At 41.1% G+C, this 18,860-nt stretch overlaps 1 pseudogene; it reads right to left on the bottom strand.

The window, feature by feature from the left end:
* Positions 1 to 259: 259 nt before the first annotated feature.
* Positions 260 to 18,860, bottom strand: part of LOC147915222 (peroxynitrite isomerase THAP4-like) — a 78,218-nt pseudogene continuing 59,617 nt past the window's right edge.

The following is an 18,860-nucleotide window of genomic DNA, read 5'->3' as shown; positions in this document are numbered from 1 at the left end:
ACCCAGCAGACTCCAACAAATTTGTGACTGTGGACTAACCAAGGGCTAGAGACTCAGGTTCCCAGTGGAACCATCTGCTAGTTCAAGCTTCCTGCTAAGACTTTCACTGCCACTGTGGACTAAGCACGGCCGGAGACAGATGCTCTATTAGAGCATCATGTTAAAGTAGACTGACCATTCACCCTGGACTGGAAAGCAGGTTAGACCAGGAGCTCAATGCAAAGAGACTGGATCTCAGATACAAGAGGAACTTACCCACAGCTCTCGGAAACAGTGAAAAAGACAGAGAATTCAAAGGTTTTGCCGGTACTGATCGTAGTGTTTCTCATCCCCGAAGCCATCAGAAGTCTCATTCAAATCCCACTGCTGCCACCAAACTGTTAAGAAACAAAATACAACTGAAAATCTTCAATACCTTATTGGCTTTATTCAACAATTCATGAATCGGGCAGCATCCAATTTAGCAGATAGAAGGGATGTCCAAGGAGCTGTGCAAAATGAAAGACTTTTACAGGCCGAAGGGAGCAAATACAAGGAAGTCATACTAGGCACAAAGCAGGTTGGCTACTGCAAGGTTATTTCCTTTGGGGGACAGCAGGGGTCTATCTGGCACAATACCTACCTAGTGCCGATCAGGCGATTCCTGACTGACTGATTAAGATTCCACTTATGGGAGAGCCAGGAATGTAATGAAGTCAAGTCCCGGTTTGTTGACATGGGGCTCAGCCTAAGCGGCTCCATTCTGGGCCTGTTATCTTGGTTCTAACACATGACTTCTGCTGGTCCCTGCTGTCCCCAGTTACACCCCGGGTGTCCCTTCACTGACCATTGCTTGTCACACACCCACGGCACCTGCCTCCAGTCCTTCCCCCTCAACACGGTAATCCCGCACCACAACCACCCCGACACTATCGTGACTTCTTCCACCACACGTCCCCTGTACTTCCCACAAGGCAGCAAGATGCTTCATAAACACCACCAGCGTTTATGTCCAATGGGATGAGAGGGCTGCCCCTGTACAGGGAGTCAGAACTTGCTGGGCCTGTCACATGGCCTCCAATCACCTGTACCCCAGCGTAAGTGCTCACCCTGCTGACAGACTCAGTCTTAGCCAGCTCCATCTAACAACAGCCTTGCCCCAAACTTCCCTTCAAATTGCTCCACCCGTTTTTGGCCCCAACTGTTTTTTGAGGAGTCATTGTGGCGTAGCCTTCAAGGCCCCGTGGTGATTCCGTGCCCAGGCACAAACGGCTCTTGGTCCACACACCCTTTGCTTGTACCACCTGGAATCACAGAGCACAGGGAGCTGGGGAATGGGCACAGGTTACAGGTTTTACCACCAAGAGCCCCAAGGAACATTTTATAGCAGGAACACCCACTTGTCGGTTTCCTGTGGGCCCATATCACAAGGCTCTCACCTGGTACACCACTCTCTTCCACAACCCTCTGGTCAGCTTTCCCAGGCTATGTTCTGCAATCCATCATTGTCTCTCTCGACCTGCATATAGTGGTGTACCCCTCAGGCCACAAGTCCCCTGAGATTCCTGCCCTAGCACCAAAACAAAGAGACACTGTCATTCCTTTAGTACTGGGCATTTCCGTTCTACTAGGATTGACTGGACTAGGCACAGGTGCTTGGCCATAACCACAGAAAATCAGGTAATCGAGGCCACCAAGAAGTACTGATAACCATAACCCAACACAGACAACAACTACAAAAGACTCTATCCTATTCCTTGTGCAACAGTCTCCTAAGTCTCTTGCCAAATGGTTTTAGGAAACTGCCTGGCCCCAGACTATACTGGCCAAGGAAGGAGGGGTCTGTGCCCTTCCAGGGTCCACTTGCTGCAGATACATCAACCCTCAGGTTCAAATCTACCTACACCAGGTGGTCCAAGAGGTAAGAATACTGCATAATTTTACCCAGATCTTTGAACAGATTCCCAGGGCTCCCAACACCACTGACCTATGTTCATGGCTGGTCTCTTCAAGTTGGGGACCATGGCTATGGACTGGTTGTCAGATTGTTGCTTGTATGATTCTAGGATATGTTACTATAGCCCCAGTCAGGTGTTTACTGTCTCGCCTACAATGTGCCTTACCCCTAACAGCTCCATTAATTACCCTAATTTCACATTTTTATCGAAGAAAATCTGCTTAACATAAAATACACCATTTTAGCTACTTTAAAGTATATAATTCAGTGACTTCTAGTACAATGATAATGTTGTGTGGCTATCACCACTATCTAATTCCAGAACATTTTTAATACTCTCAAAAGAAACCCGTACTCATTCATTCTGCATTTTCCCCGAAACTAAGTGCATGAAAATACCTCATCTGTCTTCTCTCCCTGAGGATTTGCCTATTTGGGACATTTCATTCAAATGGAATCATATAATCTGTGGCTTTGTGTATGGCTTCAATTAGCACACATTTTTAAGGATCATCCACGGCCTAGCATGCAGCAGTATTTTCTTCCTTTTTATGGCTGTATAATATCCCATAGTATAAATATGCCATGTTTGCTTTATGTATTGGTAACTTCGTATAAATTTGGGTTTATTCCATTTTTGGACTATTGTGAATAATGCTGCTTTGAATGTCCAGGGACAAGTTTTTCTTTGAACATATGTTTTCAATGTTCTTTGGGAGATACCTCACATCAGACTATCCCGGTCAACGGTCATTCTAGGTTGAAGACTTTAAGAAATGCAAAGCTATTTTCTATAGTGCTGCATCGTTTTACATTTCTACCAGGAATGTGTGAGGGCTCCCCTTTCTCCACATCTTTACCAACACTTGTTATTTTCCATTATGTTGAATACAGCCTTCATATTGAGTGTAAAAGACTATCAAACTGTGGTTTGAATTTCCATTTCCCTAATAATTCAGGATATTGAGCATCTCTCTTGTGCTTATTGGCCATTGGCAAACCTTCTGGAGAAATGTCTATTCCAATTGTTTGCCTATTTTACTTGATGTATTTGCCTTTTATTATTGAGTTCTAAGAGATATTTATATATTCTGAATCCTAGATCCAGATCAGATAACAAGTTGCAAATAGTAGGAGCATTCAATACTTCAGTTTCAACAATGAATAGAACACCCAGACAGAAAATAAGGAAACAGCAGACATAAACAACATTAAATACTAAGTGAACAGCAGCAGAATACACATTCTTCTCAAAGAGTACACAGAAGATTTTCCGGAAGAGATCACATGTGAGGTCACAAAACAAATCTTAACAAAATTAAGAAGAATGAAATCATACTAAGTATCTATTCTGAACACAATGGCATGAAACGAGAAATCAATAACAGAAGGAAAACTGCATCATTCATAATAGGTGGAAATTAAAGAACAACCTCTTAAACAGACATTAGATCCAAGAAGAAATCAAAAGGGAAATTAGAAATAGCTCAAAACAAACACGAAAATTAAAAACACACCACAACTTACGAGATGCAGCAAAAATAATACTAAGAGGGGCGTGGCCCCGTGGCGCAGCGGTGAAGTGTGCGCACTCCACTGCTGGCGGCCCGGGTTTGGATCTCGGGTGCGCAATGATGCACCGCCTGTCAGGCCATGCTGTGGCGGGTCCCATATAAAGTGGAGGAAGATGGGCACGGATGTTCACCCAGGGCCAATCGTCCTCAGCAAAAAGAGTAGTATTGGCATGGATGTTAGCTCAGGGCTGATCTTCCTGACAAAAAATAAATAAAAAAATACTAAGAGGGAAGTTTACAGGGATTAATTTGTACATTGTTAAGAAAGCTGTCAAATAAACAACCTAACTGACAACACACAGAACTAGAAAAACAAAAAACTAGACCCAAAGTTAGCAGAAAGTTGGAAGTCACAAAAATGAGAACAGAAAAAAAGGAAATAGAGTACAGAAAGACAATTAAGAGATGAATAAAAATGAGTTAATGTTTTGGAAAGAGAAAATTGAGAAACCCTTAGAAGATAGAATATCTAAAAAAAGAGAGAGAGAAGAATCCAATAAAGTAAATCAGAAAAGAAAGAGGAGGCATTACGACTGATGCTTCAGAAACAAAATGATCATAAGGCACAGGGCCAGCCCAGTGGCGTAGGGGTTAAGTTCTCGCACTCCGCTGCAGCACTGGCCACAGGTTCGGATCTCGGGTGCGGACCGACGCACCGCTTGTCAAGCTGTGCTGTGGCGGCGTCTCGCAAAAAGTACAGGAAGATGGGACAGATGTTAGCCCAGGGCTAATCTTCCTCACCAAAAACAAACAAACAAAAAAGATCATAAGAGGCAATTCTGAACTCTTGTACACTAACAAATTGGATAACGAAGACAAAATGAATCAATTCCTAGAAACAACCTACCACGTCTAACTCATAAAGAAACAGCAAACTTGAACAGACCAATAAGAAATAAGGAGACTGAATCGGTAATCAAAAACCTCCCAACAGGAAGGAGAGTAAAGTGAGTGTCCGACTTCATCACAGACCCAGCGCGAGCCTGCCCCAGCACTAGGCTGACTCCTATGGACCTAGGTGGCTCCCTGAGTCCTCCTGCAAACCCAGGCCCTGGCTCGCCCTGGAGCATGCCAGCTCTAGTGCCCCCAAGCAGCGTCCTTGGCACCAGGCACTCAGCAGGCTCCTGGTGGGCTGGGGGAACCCAGTCCCCCATCTCAGCCTAGTGCCCACCGTATTCAGCAGGCCGAGGTGGTGCTTGTGACCCCAAGTTTTGTCCCTGGCACCAGGCTCCTGGTGGGCTCGGCTGAATCCAGACTCTGGCTCACTCGGTGCCTGCCTATTCGCATGGCCCAAGGCAGCAAACTCAGACACAGGTACCTTCCATGGCAGGGCTCCCAGTGGGTTCCGACAAACCCAGGACCCCAGCTCACTCCAGCACTTAGTGGCTCCAGCAACCCCAGGCAGATGCCACAGCACCAGGCTTCCCGTGGGCTACTGGGAACTCAGGTCCATATCTTACCATGGCATCTGCCAGTTCCAGCAGCCACAGGAAGCTCCCCCAGAAACAGGCTCCTGGCAAGCTCCTACAAAACCAGGCCCCTAACTCACCCAGATGCTTGGTGACTCAGGTGGCCTCAGGCAGCTCCCATGGCACCAGGCACCGGCAGGTTCCCATGAACCCAGGCTTCCATCTTGTCCCAGCACCTGCTGGCTCCTGCTATCCCAGGCTGCTTCTGTGGCCCCAGGCTCCCAGCAGGCTCCCAAGATCCCAGACTTTTGGCCCACCCCAGAACAAGCTATCTCTCGTGACACCTGGCTCTGCCAGACTCCTGTGAATAAACACTCCCAGCTAACCCCAGGACCAGCCAACTCTCATGGCCCTGGATGACTCCTGTGACCCCAGGTTCTCAATCGCCACCTGCAAACCCAGGCTCCAGTGGTGGTACTCGTGAACTCAGGATCCCAGCTGTGCCCAGGTCCAGACAGAATCACATGGACCCAAGCTTTCCACTCACCCCAGCACCGGGCTTCCCAAGGACTCCAGCAGCAAGCCTGCCCCTGGACACCGCCAGATGGCTCACACAGACTCCTGAGAATGGCTGACTGTGAAGGGTTTTGTTTGCTAAAGCCAGTGTATAGCCCGGAAGAGGTGGCTACTTCCTCAAATTTGCAGACACCAATGCAAGGCCACAAAGATCATGAATAATCAAAGACACATAACACCAGCAAAGGAAAATTATAAATCTCCAATGTCTGACCAAGAAATGGGGATATAGGAACCATCTGATGAAGAATAATATTCTGATTATTCAGAATAATCCTCTTTAAAAATTCAGTGAACTATTGAATTCAGATGCCAACTAAATGAAATTAGGAAAATAGTACAAGACCAAATGAGAAGTTCACCAGAGAAATAGAAATCATTAAGGAAAAGCAAACAGCAATTCTACAGTTAAAGGACACAATCACTGCATTGAACAATTCAATAAAGACCTTGAAAATCAGATTCAACAAAGCAGAAGATATAAGTAGTGGAAGTAGAAAACATGATATTTGAAATCATCCAGTCAAAGGAGCAAAAAGAAAAAAAGAATGAATGGGGTGAAAAAAACTGATGTAAATTATGGGATACCATAACAAAAATTAGATATGCATTATTGGTGTACCGGAACGAAAAGAGAGGGAGACAGGAAAAGAAAGTTTATCTTCAAAAAAATAATGGCTGACAACTTCCCAAATCTGGGGAGAGATTTAGACATCCAAGTTCATGAAGCTAATATGTCACCCCAACATTTCAAACTCAAATGACCCAAGACACATTATAATGCAACTATCTAAACTCAAGAAAGGATCATACACCATGATCAAGTTCAACATATGCAAATCAATAAATGTCATATACCACATTAATACAATGAAAGATAAAAATCATAAAATTATCTCAATAGATGCAGGAAAGCCTTTGACACAATTCAACAGCCTTCATGATAAAAACTCAAAAGTTGATTATAAAAGGAACATACCTTAACGTAATAAAATGTTTGCAGGACAAACACACAGCTAACAGCATATTGAGTGGTGAAAGGTTGAAAGCTTTCTTGCCAAGATCAAGAACAAGACAAGGGTGCCCACTCTCAACACTACTCTTCAACACAGGACAGGAAGTCTTAACCAGAGAAATTTGGCAAGAAAAAGAAAGAAAATGCATCCAAACCGGAAAGGAAGAAATAAAATGGCCTCTATTTGCAGATGATATGATCTTATATGGAGAAAACACTAAAGACTTCCCCCCAAAACTCTTAGAACTAATAAATGAATTTAGTAAAGTTGCAGGATACAAAATCAACATACAGAATCAGTCGCATTTCTGTACACTAATAATAACTATCTAAAAAGATATGAAGAAAACAATCCTATCTACAATAGCATCAAAAACAATAAAATACTTAGGAATAAATTTAACCAAGAAGGTGAAAGATCTATACACTGAGAACTACAAGACACTGATGAAAGAAATTGAAAAAGGCACAAAGAAATGGAAAGATACCCTAGGTTCATGGATCAGAAAAATTAATATTGTTAAAATTACTACCAATGCTACCCAAACCCATCTCATGATTCAATGCAATGCCTATTAAAATTCCCAGTACATTATTCACAGAAATAGGAAAAATAAGCCTAACATTCACATGGATCCACAAAAGACCTCCAATAAGCAAAGCAATGCTGAGAAAGCAATACGAAGCTGGAGACATCACAATTCCTGATTTCAAACTTTATTACAAAGTTATGGTAATAAAAATGGTATGGTACAGGCATAAAAATAAACACACAGACCAACAGAACAGAATCAAGAGCCCACAAATAAAACCACACACATACACTCAGCAAACAGTTGACAAGTGAGCTAAGAAGACTCAATGGGGAAAGGAAAGTCTCTACAATAATTGGTGTCGGGACAACTGGGTAACCACATGCAGAAATGATTGGACCCCTATTTTACACCACTCTAAAAAATTATCTCAAAAGCAATTAGACTTAAATGTAAGACCCAAAACTGTAAAAGTACTAGAAGAAAACTAGAGGAAAGTCCCCTGAAATTGGTCGTGGCAATGATTTCTTTGGCTAGAACACCAAAAGTGCAAGCAACCAAAGCAAAACTCAACAAGTGGGACTCCATCAATCCATAAAGCTTCTGCACAGCAAAAGAAACAATCAGAAGAATAAAGAGGTTAATAACCACAATATATAAGGAATTCTTACAACTCAATAGCAAAGAAACCAAAAATACGATTTAAAAATGGTCAAAGGACTTGAATAGTTATTTTTCCAAAGACAACGTAAAAATGGCCAACAGGTACATGAAAATGTGCTCCTAATCACTAGTCATCAGGGAAATGCAATCAAAACTACAATGAGATAGCACTTCACTCCTACCAAATTGGTTATCATCAAAAAGACAACAGAAAAAAAGTGTTGGCAAGGCTGTGTAGAAAAGGGAACGCTCTGCACTGTTGGTATGAATGTAAAGTGGTACAGCCACCATCAAAAAAGTATGGAATTTTCTCAAAGAAATAAAAATAGAACTACTGTATGATCAAACAATTCCACCTATCAGTGTATATCCAAAGGAATTGAAATCACCAACTTGAAGAGATATCTGCACCCCCACGTTCATTTCAGCCTTATTCACAAAGCCAGGACATGGAAACAATCCAAGTGGACACCAATGGATAAATAGGTAAAGAAAATGTGATATATATACACATATATATGTATGTATATATATATATATATATATGTATATATATGTCTGTGTGTGTGTGTGTATATATATATACACACATATATATATGTAGAATGGAATATTATTCAGCCATAAAAGAGAATGAAATCCTGCATTTGGCAACAACATGGACAGACATTGAGGGCATTATGCTAAGTGAAGTCAGTCAGATAGAGAAAGACAAATAGTATAATCACTCATATGTGTAATCTAAAAAAGCTGAAATCAATGAAATAGAGAGGAGAATGGTGTTTGCTAGGGTCTCAAGGATGGGGCAAATGAGGAGATTTGGGTCAAAGTATACAAACTTTCAGCTATAAAATGAATAAGTTCTGGGGATCTAATGTGCAGCATAGTGACCATAATTAACACAGTTAAGACAGTAAATCTTAAAAGTTATCACTAGAAAAGAAAAGTTAATTATGTGAGGGAATGGAGGTGCTAACTCACCTTATTGTGGTAATCATTTCATAATAGATACATGTATCAAATCATCATCTTGTACACCTTAAACATATATGTTTTATGTCACTAATTACTCAACAAATCTGAAAAAAAAAAATCTCCCAACAAATGAAAACTCAAGTCTAGATAACTTTACTGCTGAATTCTACCAAACATAGAAAGAAGTATCAACAACAAGCCTTCTTACACTCTTCCAAAAATTGAAAAGAGAGAATACTTCCAAACTCATTTTATGAGGCCAGCATTACCCTGATACCAACACCAGACAGGGATACCAAGAGAAAATAAAACTACAGACCATTATCCCCGATAAACATAGTTGCAAAATCCTCAACAAAATACTAGCAAACAAAATTCACCAGCATGTTAAAAGGAGCATACAACATACCAAGAGGGATTTGTTCCTGGAATGCAAGGATGGTTCAACATACAAAAATCAATCAATGTAATAGACCACATCAAAAAAACGAAGGGAAAAAAACACATTATCATCTCAATTGATGCAGAAAAAGCATTTGACAAAATATAACACTCTTTCATGATAAAAACATTCAAAAAATATAAATAGAAGGAATTGACCTCCACATAATAAAAGCCATATACGAAAAACCCACAGTGAACATAATACTCAATCATGAAAGACTGAAAGCTTTTCCTCTAAGATCAGGAATAAGGCAAGGATGTGCGATCTCACTACTTCTATTCAACATAGTACTGGAAGTTCCAACCAGAGCAATTAAGAAAGAAAAAGAAATGAAAGGCATACAAATTGGAAAGGAAAAAGTAAAATTATATTGCTAATCTTATATAAAGAAAATTCTCAAGACATCACAAAGAACCAATTGATCTAATAAATGAATTCAGCAAAGTAGCAGGATACAGACAGCACACAAAAACCAATGGCATTTCTACACACAAATAATGAACAATCTGAAAAGGAAATTACAAAAAAGACTGTTCCTGGGCCGGCCCCGTGGCTTAGCGGTTAAGCGCGCGTGCTCCGCTGCTGTCGGCCCGGGTTTGGATCCTGGGTGCGCACCAACGCACTGCTTCTCCGGCCATGCTGAGGCCGCCTCCCACATACAGCAATTGGAAGAATGTGCACCTATGACATACAACTATCTACTGGGGCTTTGGGGGGAAAATAAATAAATAAATAAATAAATAAATCTTAAAAAAAAATAGTTCCTGTTCCTAAGGTCCCTGCCCATGAATTCATGAATGAATACTAGGGATAACAGACACAAGGAAATCAACCAAGAACTTCATGTTTATTTATTAAAAAGAACAAATCTCTATAAGGAGTTTGAATTAAAAAAACATAACGAGTCAATAAACCCCATGTAAAACAGCCTTTACATCGAACGCAATTGATGGTCCTTTTTTTTTAAGTCTATTTTCCCTCATATCAATACTTTCATAAAAAATTTTGGCCCAGGGAGATTTTATTCCAAAGACCACCCAAATAGTGCTTCCCTTAAGACTCTTCATACGCTCTTCAAGCCTCATTTTTGTTGGCATTTCCTGGACTCGAAAGAAGTGATGGGGAAAAATTTGTCAACTTTCATTTTCATTCCATGGAGGAGTAAGGGTATTGTTTAGATTTATTGATCTCAAGTCACAGGGCAACAGGTATGGACCAAAAGGGACATCTCAAAAGGTATGGAGGAATAACATCCAAGAACTATGGAAAGGAAACCACAGGTGGCACCACTCAAGTTGTAGAGGGCCATATGCTGCCTTTCCTTGAAAAGAAGAGCAGAGCAGGTCATGACAGCAGCAGGGAGAATGAAAGATGACACGGGAATGACAGCAGAGGGACTGACAACGTCCAAGGCCTTGTGCAGATTGCTCACTTGACTCAAGCTCACACAAGTCACAGACAAATCCAGAGGATCCAGCCCACGGCTGGTTTTGTGACTGGCTTCCCTAAACCAGCTGCTTCAAGTCAATGCCCAAACTTGATACCTGACACAGAAAGTGAGAAACAGAAGAGCAGATGAGAATAGACACCAGGAGGTTACTGTGGCACCTTGAGTTCCCACTATGAAGACAAGCAAGTGGGACTGATCACTACACACAGGGCCAAAAAGATGAATCCTGCAATAAAAGAATTGAATTCCTACTGTTAGTACTTTTATAAAAAATGCTACAGCAATTTGACAATTAAATCATTACAATCTGTAACTCCTTAACAAGTGAGCAGCATCCGAGCAATCAGCCATTTAACATATGAACAAATAAAATTCGTGTTGTGTATCTCAAGCTATATCTTGCAAAACTCACTCTCAGAAAGGCAAAGCCTATACAATATAATTATGGTACTTTCTGTTGCACAGGAATACACAGAAGGGACAATTAGGATATAGCAAACCAGGATTCAGATGGACCGATCAGGAACTCTGGATGAAGAAAAGGGTCAAGAGAATTCTGAGATGAGTCTGCAATATAGTGATGATAACAGCTATGCTTTATTGAGGGTATGTATATTATTTGCCACACGTTGTTCTAAGTATTTTATATGGATCATCTTTTTACAAATTACAAGTCTAGGAGAGAGGAACTATTATTACCATACCATTTTACAGATGGAGAGGCTGAGGCTCAGAGAAATTAACTTATTCAAGGTTACACAACTATCAGGTCTTAGGGACAGAATTTGAACCCGGGCAGTTTGAGCTCATGATCTGAACTACTACAGTAAACTGCCTAAGGTATTTACAGATAGGAAGTAATGCTTCTCTAAAAGGCAGGGCCAGAATGACTGGAACACTCCATTCTAGAGAGCATGGTATAGTGGGAAGAGCATAAGTTTTAGAGTTAGGCAGAACTGGGTTCAAATCCTGACTCTAACAATACCTGTGTGACCTTAGAGAAGTCACTTAATCTCTCTGATCCTCAGTTTCTCTATTGAAAAACTGAGATGGTTATGCCTACCTTACAGGGTTGAAAAATGAGATCCCATGGAAAGCACTGGGCACTCTGCAGATGCTTTCATGGGAGCTATTACTTATTGTGATTAATCAGAACAGAGCATCTCTGAGAACCCTGGCAGAGTCACTGTCTGGGAGAACAAGAGAAGAGCAAGAAGCCACTTCATGAAGCTGACAAACAGATGAAGTGGCAGAGCTAATGGAGCATATAATATTAAGAGTTTGCAGTTTCATCCTGCAATCAATGGAAAGTTATTGAAGGATTTTAAACATTATAGTAATATAATATTTGTACTTTTGAATGATAAAAGCACTACATGCATGTTTTAAAACTTGCAAACAATACAGAGTTGCTTCAAATAAAGTCCTCCCCTCACCCTCCCATGTGCACTTAGAAACATCGCCTTAGCAGCAATACGGCAGTTGGATTAAGCAGACAACAGTCATTCAGGTACTTCACTAGTTCAGGCAGAAGACTGTGGAGGACTGAATTCAGATCATGGAAGTGGGGATGGACAGGAGGGGACACAGGAGGATGTGGGGGAGCTGGGAGAGAGAAGTCTGGAAGGAAGCCAAAAGGGAGTAAACCAGATGCTAGGAAAGGAGGCCGGGTGTAGAGTCACGTGCCAACAAGAGGACGCCTTTGGATTCAAAGGGCAGCACAAGTGACTAGGAAGAGAGGATAGTGACAGAACTGCTCATGTTGAACGGGCTACAGAGAGGAAGTGACACAAATGGCCAACCCAAGTCCAGAGCTCCAGTGCCTGGGTAACCCAGGGAACTGTTTATTGCCACCTTCCAATTTAAGGAACATAAGCACACCCCCACAGTCAGAAATACTTAAAAGATTACTCACACATGCAGTGTGTTACCGACTTTTAACTGGAAAATTTAGAAACAAGCCACCAGAAAAAAGATAAAATATCATTTGACGTTGAACACTGTACTTTGATAGGGAAAGAAGGAAGGAGCAGAAAGACAAGAAGGAAAAAGAAGGAAGGCCTGGGGAGTCAGGGACTCAGCAGCATGTGCTACACTGGGCTTCAGACCTTTAGCCCACTCCTTCAGGCTCAGGCCCTTTGCTGCATGACATGACTGTGTCCTCCACCAGGGACATTCAAATTAAACATCTAATGCACTCATGATACAGCTAGAGGTACCTTGTCACCACCAAGGAGCCGTGATGACCACTGCCTGGTTCTTGTTCTAAGCAGCTATCCTTCGCCACCACTGTGTGCCAGGAGATACCCCCAGGGGGAAAGTGCTGATCCCCAGTTTTCAAGCACTTTCTTCTTTTTCCTTCCCGCAGGCAGGTCCCGGGGATGCTTTCTTTTCTTAAAGCTGCTCACATGTTGGGATTCTTCTTCCCATCCAATGAACTATTATTCTTAATTTACTCCATTCTCCCTATTCAAGACAAGCACGTGGGCCCTTAGCATGTTAAGGGTTCTGCTTTGAATCACTGTAGGGAAATAGAAGACAACACAAAGAATAAATATGGGGAAATTGCAGAGGTTACGGAATTTTATAAATTCCTAACAGTCAACTCTGATTCACATTCCCTTCCTTACTGATATGGTGATTACTAAGACCCCCCTTGGTCTTTATTCTTGCGTGGGCTTTCATCAAGTTTCCCCACTTCACACAAGACTCAGAAGGCATAATATAAAGGGTCGTTGATTCTGTCTACATAAAAAAGTCCAGAATAGCAAAAACTTCCATAAGCAAAGTTTAAAAGAAAGACAACACTTGGGGAACAAATAATTGAAACTTTTCTACAAAGGACCAATTTCCTTATTATATAAAGGGCCACTACAAATCAATAACAAAAGACCAATCATTCAATAGACAAATGGGCGAAGGCTATAAAGAGACAGTTCAAGGAGATGGAAATACAAATGGCTCTTGAACATGTGAAAAGGTGTTTCTATCGAAGAGAAATTTAAAACCCCACACTGCGATTAACACCCTAGTCTCTCACCTATTAGACTGGCAAAGCAAAAGCCTGACCACATTCTATTGTGTGTGCACGTAAGGAAACAGGGACTCACTTCTACTCCTGGTGGGAGTATAAACTGGTATCACCTCCATGGACAGCAGTTTAGCAATATCTATCAAACTGCAAATGTAAAAACCTTCCATTCGAGAAATCTGACTTCTAGGAATTCACCCTACAGATATACTCACCTGTGCAAAATGACATATAAACAAGGTTATTCACTGCAGCACTGTTTCTCATAGAAAGGGACTGGAAACAACCTAAGTGTCTCTCAATAAGATAGTGGTTAAATAATGTGCCTATGAGATACTTACACTAAGCAGCTATAAAAAGAATGAGGTTCAACATAGTAGTGGAGGTTTTGGCCAGAGCAATTAGGCAAGAAAAAGGAATAAAAGGAATCCAAATAGGTAACGAAGAAGTGAGACTCTCACTATTTGCAGATGACATGATTTTATATATAGAAAACCCGAAAGAATCTGTTGGAAAACTATCAGAAATAATCAACAACTACAGCAAAGTGGCAGGGTACAAAATCAATCTACAAAAATCAGTTGCATTTCTGTATGCTAATAACGAACTAACAGAAAGAGAGCTCAAAAAGATAATACCATTTACAATTGCATCAAAAAGAATAAAATACCCAGGAATAAATCTTACCAAGGAGGTGAAAGACCTATACAATGAGACCTACAAGACATTATTGAAAGAAATCGATGATGACACAAAGAAATGGAAAGATATCCCATGCACGTGGATTGGAAGAACAAACATAGTTAAAATGTCTATATTACCTAAAGCAATCTACAGATTCAATGCAACCCCAATCAGAATCCCAATGACATTCTTCACGGAAATAGAAAAGAGAATACTAAAATTCATATGGGGCAACAAAGACCCCGAATAGCTAAAGCAATCCTGAGAAAGAAGAACAAAGCAGGAGGCATCACAATCCCGGACTTCAAAACATACTACAAAGCAATAGTAATCAAAACAGCATGGTACTGGTACAAAAACAGACACACAGATCAATGGAAGAGAACTGAAAGCCCAAAAATAAAACCACACATATACGGACAGCTAATTTTCGACAAAGGAGCTAAGAACATACAATGGAGAAAGGAAAGTCTCTTCAATAAATGGTCTTGGGAAAACTGGACAGCCACTTGCAAAAGAATGAAAGTGGACCATCTGCTATCGCCATTCACAAAAATTAACTCAAAATGGATCAAAGACCTGAAGGTGAGACCCGAAACTATAAAACTCATAGAAGAAAATATAGGCAACACACTATTTGACACTGGTCATAAAGGAATCTTTTCGGATGACATGCCTACCCAGACTAGGGAAACTAAAGAAAAAATAAACAAGTGGGACTTTATCAGAGTAAAGAGCTTCTACAAGACAAATGAAACCAGAATCAAGATGAACAGACAACCCACCAGCTGGGAGAGAATATTTGCAAAACATACATCTGACAAGGGGTTGATCTCCCTAACATATAAAGAACTCACACAACTGAACAACAAAAAAACAAACAACCTGATCAAAAAATGGGCAGAGAAAATGAACAGACACTTCTCCAAAGAAGATATACAGATGGCCAATAGGCACATGAAAAGATGTTCAACATCATTACTCATCAGGGAAATGCAAATCAAAACAACCCTAAGATATCACCTCACGCCCGTTACAATGGCTATAATCACCAAGACAAAAAACAACAAATGTTGGAGAGGATGTGGAGAAACAGGAACCCTCATACACAGCTAGTGGGAATGCAAACTGGTGCAGCCTCTATGAAAAACAGTATGGAGATTCCTCACGGAATTAAAAATAGAGATGCCCTATGATCCAGCTATCCCACTACTGGGAATCTATCTAACGAACCTGAAATCAACAATCCAAAGAGGCTTATGCACCCCTATGTTCATTGCAGCATTATTCACTATAGCCAAGAAGTGGAAGCAACCTAAGTGTCCCTCGACTGACGACTGGATCAAGAAAATGTGGTATATATATACAATGGAATACTCCTCAGCCATAAAAAAGACAAAATTGTCCCATTTGTAACAACATGGATGGGCCTGGAGGCTATTATGTCAAGCGAAATAAGCCAGAAAGAGAAATAAAAACACTGTTAAAAACTAATATAACATCAATAAAAAAAAAAAAGAATGAGGAACGTCTTTATATACTGATATGGAATGAGCTCCAATACATATTGTTAAGTTATAACAGCCAGATTCAAGACAAATTACGATACCATTTGCGTAAAAAGCGGGGATTAAAATATGTGCACACATTTGCTTGAATAAGCATAAATGATCTCTTCAAGGATATTGTTAACAACTGTTGCCGCTGGGAAGAGGAACTGGGTGGTTAGAGGGTAGGGGTGGAAGGGAAAGTTTTTACTATACATCTTTTCTCGATGCCTTTTGAATTTTGAATCAGGTGAATGTATTACAGATTTTAAAAATATTTTAAAAATAATAAAATAACAAAAAATTCTCCCCACTTCAGAATTCTGAACTCTACTACAAAATGGAGAGGTGTGTTGGAAACCACTTCCAGGAATAAAAGCCCTATATTTCAACTACAATACTTTCAGATACCCACTAGCCTCAAATGGATAATTTACGTAACTAAAGACCTCAAGCAGGGCTGGGGTCAGGGTGGGGTGAATAAGGTACTCGCCTCATGTGCCAAACTGATGGGGTTCAAAAGACTCCATAATCAAGATAAATTAATATTTCAATGCAATATTTTTAACATAAAAATTAACGCAAAAAATCCACGATGAACAAAATAACAAAATTTTAAAGACAGGATCAACAACAGTGCCATACAGAGCCATACGGGTGCCGGAGGCAAAAAGAAAAATGTGAGCCTCCAATACACATTTTTATGTATTCTTGAATGGTTAATTTTTTCCAGAACATGAAAGCAGTTGATAAAATGATGAATAATTGAAAACTAAATATATTAAAACTCATAGCATTAAATTTAAATATTTTATTTACATCAAAACCAGAATTTATTAAATTTTACTTTCCTGGCTTTAATGGAAGCAAATTCATCAATAACACTCACATTAAAACCAGAAGCTTGTCGGGCCGGCCCGGTGGCTTAGCGCTTAAGTGCGCACGCTCCGCTACTGGAGGCCCGGGTTCGGATTCCAGGCGCACACCAATGCACCGCTTCTCCGGCCATGCTGAGGCTGCGTCCCACATACAGCAACTAGAAGGATGTGCAACTATGATATACAACTATCTACTGTGGCTTTGGGGGGAAAAAAAAAGGAGGATTGGCAATAGCTGTTAGTTCAGAGCCGGTCTTCCTCAGCAAAAAGAGGAGGATTAGCATGGATGGTAGCTCAGGGCTGATCTTCCTCACAAATAAAAAAAAAAAAAAACAGAAGCTTGTCATAAGACTATGTAGACTTTGGAGGAAGTGCTAGTAATCTGGTGCAACTTCAATGCAAGGTAGATACTGGAGAATCTCTGGAGATGAGAGTCACAAGGTAGACATGGACTATCGAGTGATGCTGTGCTAGGGAGTCTGGATTTTATTTTGAAGGTCATGGGGATGCTCTAAAGAATTTGAAGTTATGTCCTTTAGGAAGACTGCAATCATGCCAGTGCTGAGGACTGAAAAGGACAAAACGCAAGTAGAGATCTGACTGATGTGTAACGCAGAATGTAATTCCAAGGTAGACAAGGCTAGCTTTTGATGACTAAAGAAGAGAAGAGGAAAACATGAGGACGACCAACCACCCAAGATTCACCCTTTTAGAACCTGTTCTGTGTCCGTATTATCTTATGCGATTGTTTCTGAAACGTATGAAAGGAAATAAATTATGATCTCCTTTCTAAGAAACATGCCAAGCAGCTTTTACTTTTCTAGCAGAGCTCACCAAAAGACTTGAGAATCATTAATCCGGTCAATTTCCTCTTACTAAAAATGACCCATTCATAGTATATATATAAGCACATATGTGAGATGTATCCTTCTCCTCACCCTCACTAGAGTCCTTTGCAAGAAACTGGCAAGAAATCTGGTATCCTGCCAAATGTGCCAAGATTAGGATAAAAAATAAAATAAAAGACGCAGCAGAGCTCAGGTAATGGAAGGTTGACAGTTCTGTTTTCTTTTTTAGCCAAGGCAAAAGAATTTAAAGATGAAGAAATAGGGCAGGAAAAAAATCCACCTCCATTCTTCTATGAAAGAAACAAGGATGGCCTTCCAGTAAGAAAATAATGTGTAAGCCAACATTGTCTGACACCTAAGATTATTTTCCTTTTAAAAATAATCTTTGAGGGGCCAGCCCGGTGGCATAGCAGTTAAGTTCATGCCCTCCGATTCGGCAGCCTGGGATTCCCCCGTGTTTGCATCCCAGGCGTGGACCAACGCACTGCTTGTCAAGCCATGCTGTGGCAGCGTCCCATATAAAGTAGAGGAAGGTGGGCATGGATCTTAGCCCAGGGCCAATCTTCCTCAGCAAAAAAACAAGAGGAGGATTGGCACTGGATGTCCGCTCAGGGCTGATCTTCCTCACACATAAAATAATAATAATAATATTCTTCGAGGGCCATTTCCAGTAATATGGTGGCCAAAATCACCTGAAAGTCCTCCCACAGTGCACGTTACTTAGAAATAAGGAATAACATATGACAGCCTTTTAAATGGACAGCTGAGTTCCCGAGGAAGGGAAAGAAATCACTAGGGGTCCAAACACAAAGCGGAAACTGACAACCAGAGCATTTAGCGGGAGGGGAAGTTTTAGCTGCTCTGAGAGTGGGATGCAGGTGGCTTGGTTATGTCACTGAGTGAAGGGCTTAGGTTTTGATGGCCATGTAGAGGCAGGAGACAGAGCCTTGGACCTAAGTAAGGCAGGGGGTTGGAATTGAGACACCCGTAGAAAGCTGGAACCTGCAAAGGACTACACCTTCAATAAGGGTGACCTGGACAAAAAGCCATTCACTAGCAAAGGGAGACAACTTGGGATCGGGGAAGGCAGAAAGAAAGGTCTCCCTATGAGGACTGGTAACCTCAAGCCTGCTTTCACATGGGTTTGGGATGCAAAATGTTTATCTCCGGCAAGGTCCAGGAATCTTCCAGGTCAAAACATTAGCAGCAAGTGGTTCCTAGCTGTCGGTATCGCTCGAACTACCTGGCAGAAGCAACATAAAACAGCTCTAGAGGGACAAAGCCTCCACAGGACCC

Source organism: Ceratotherium simum, chromosome 15 (assembly GCF_057802395.1).
Source record: "Ceratotherium simum simum isolate JZ-2026a chromosome 15, ASM5780239v1, whole genome shotgun sequence".
Lineage (NCBI taxonomy): Eukaryota > Metazoa > Chordata > Mammalia > Perissodactyla > Rhinocerotidae > Ceratotherium > Ceratotherium simum.
The sequence above is the reverse complement of the archived record's forward strand: the minus strand, read 5'-3'. Positions and strand labels throughout refer to the sequence as shown.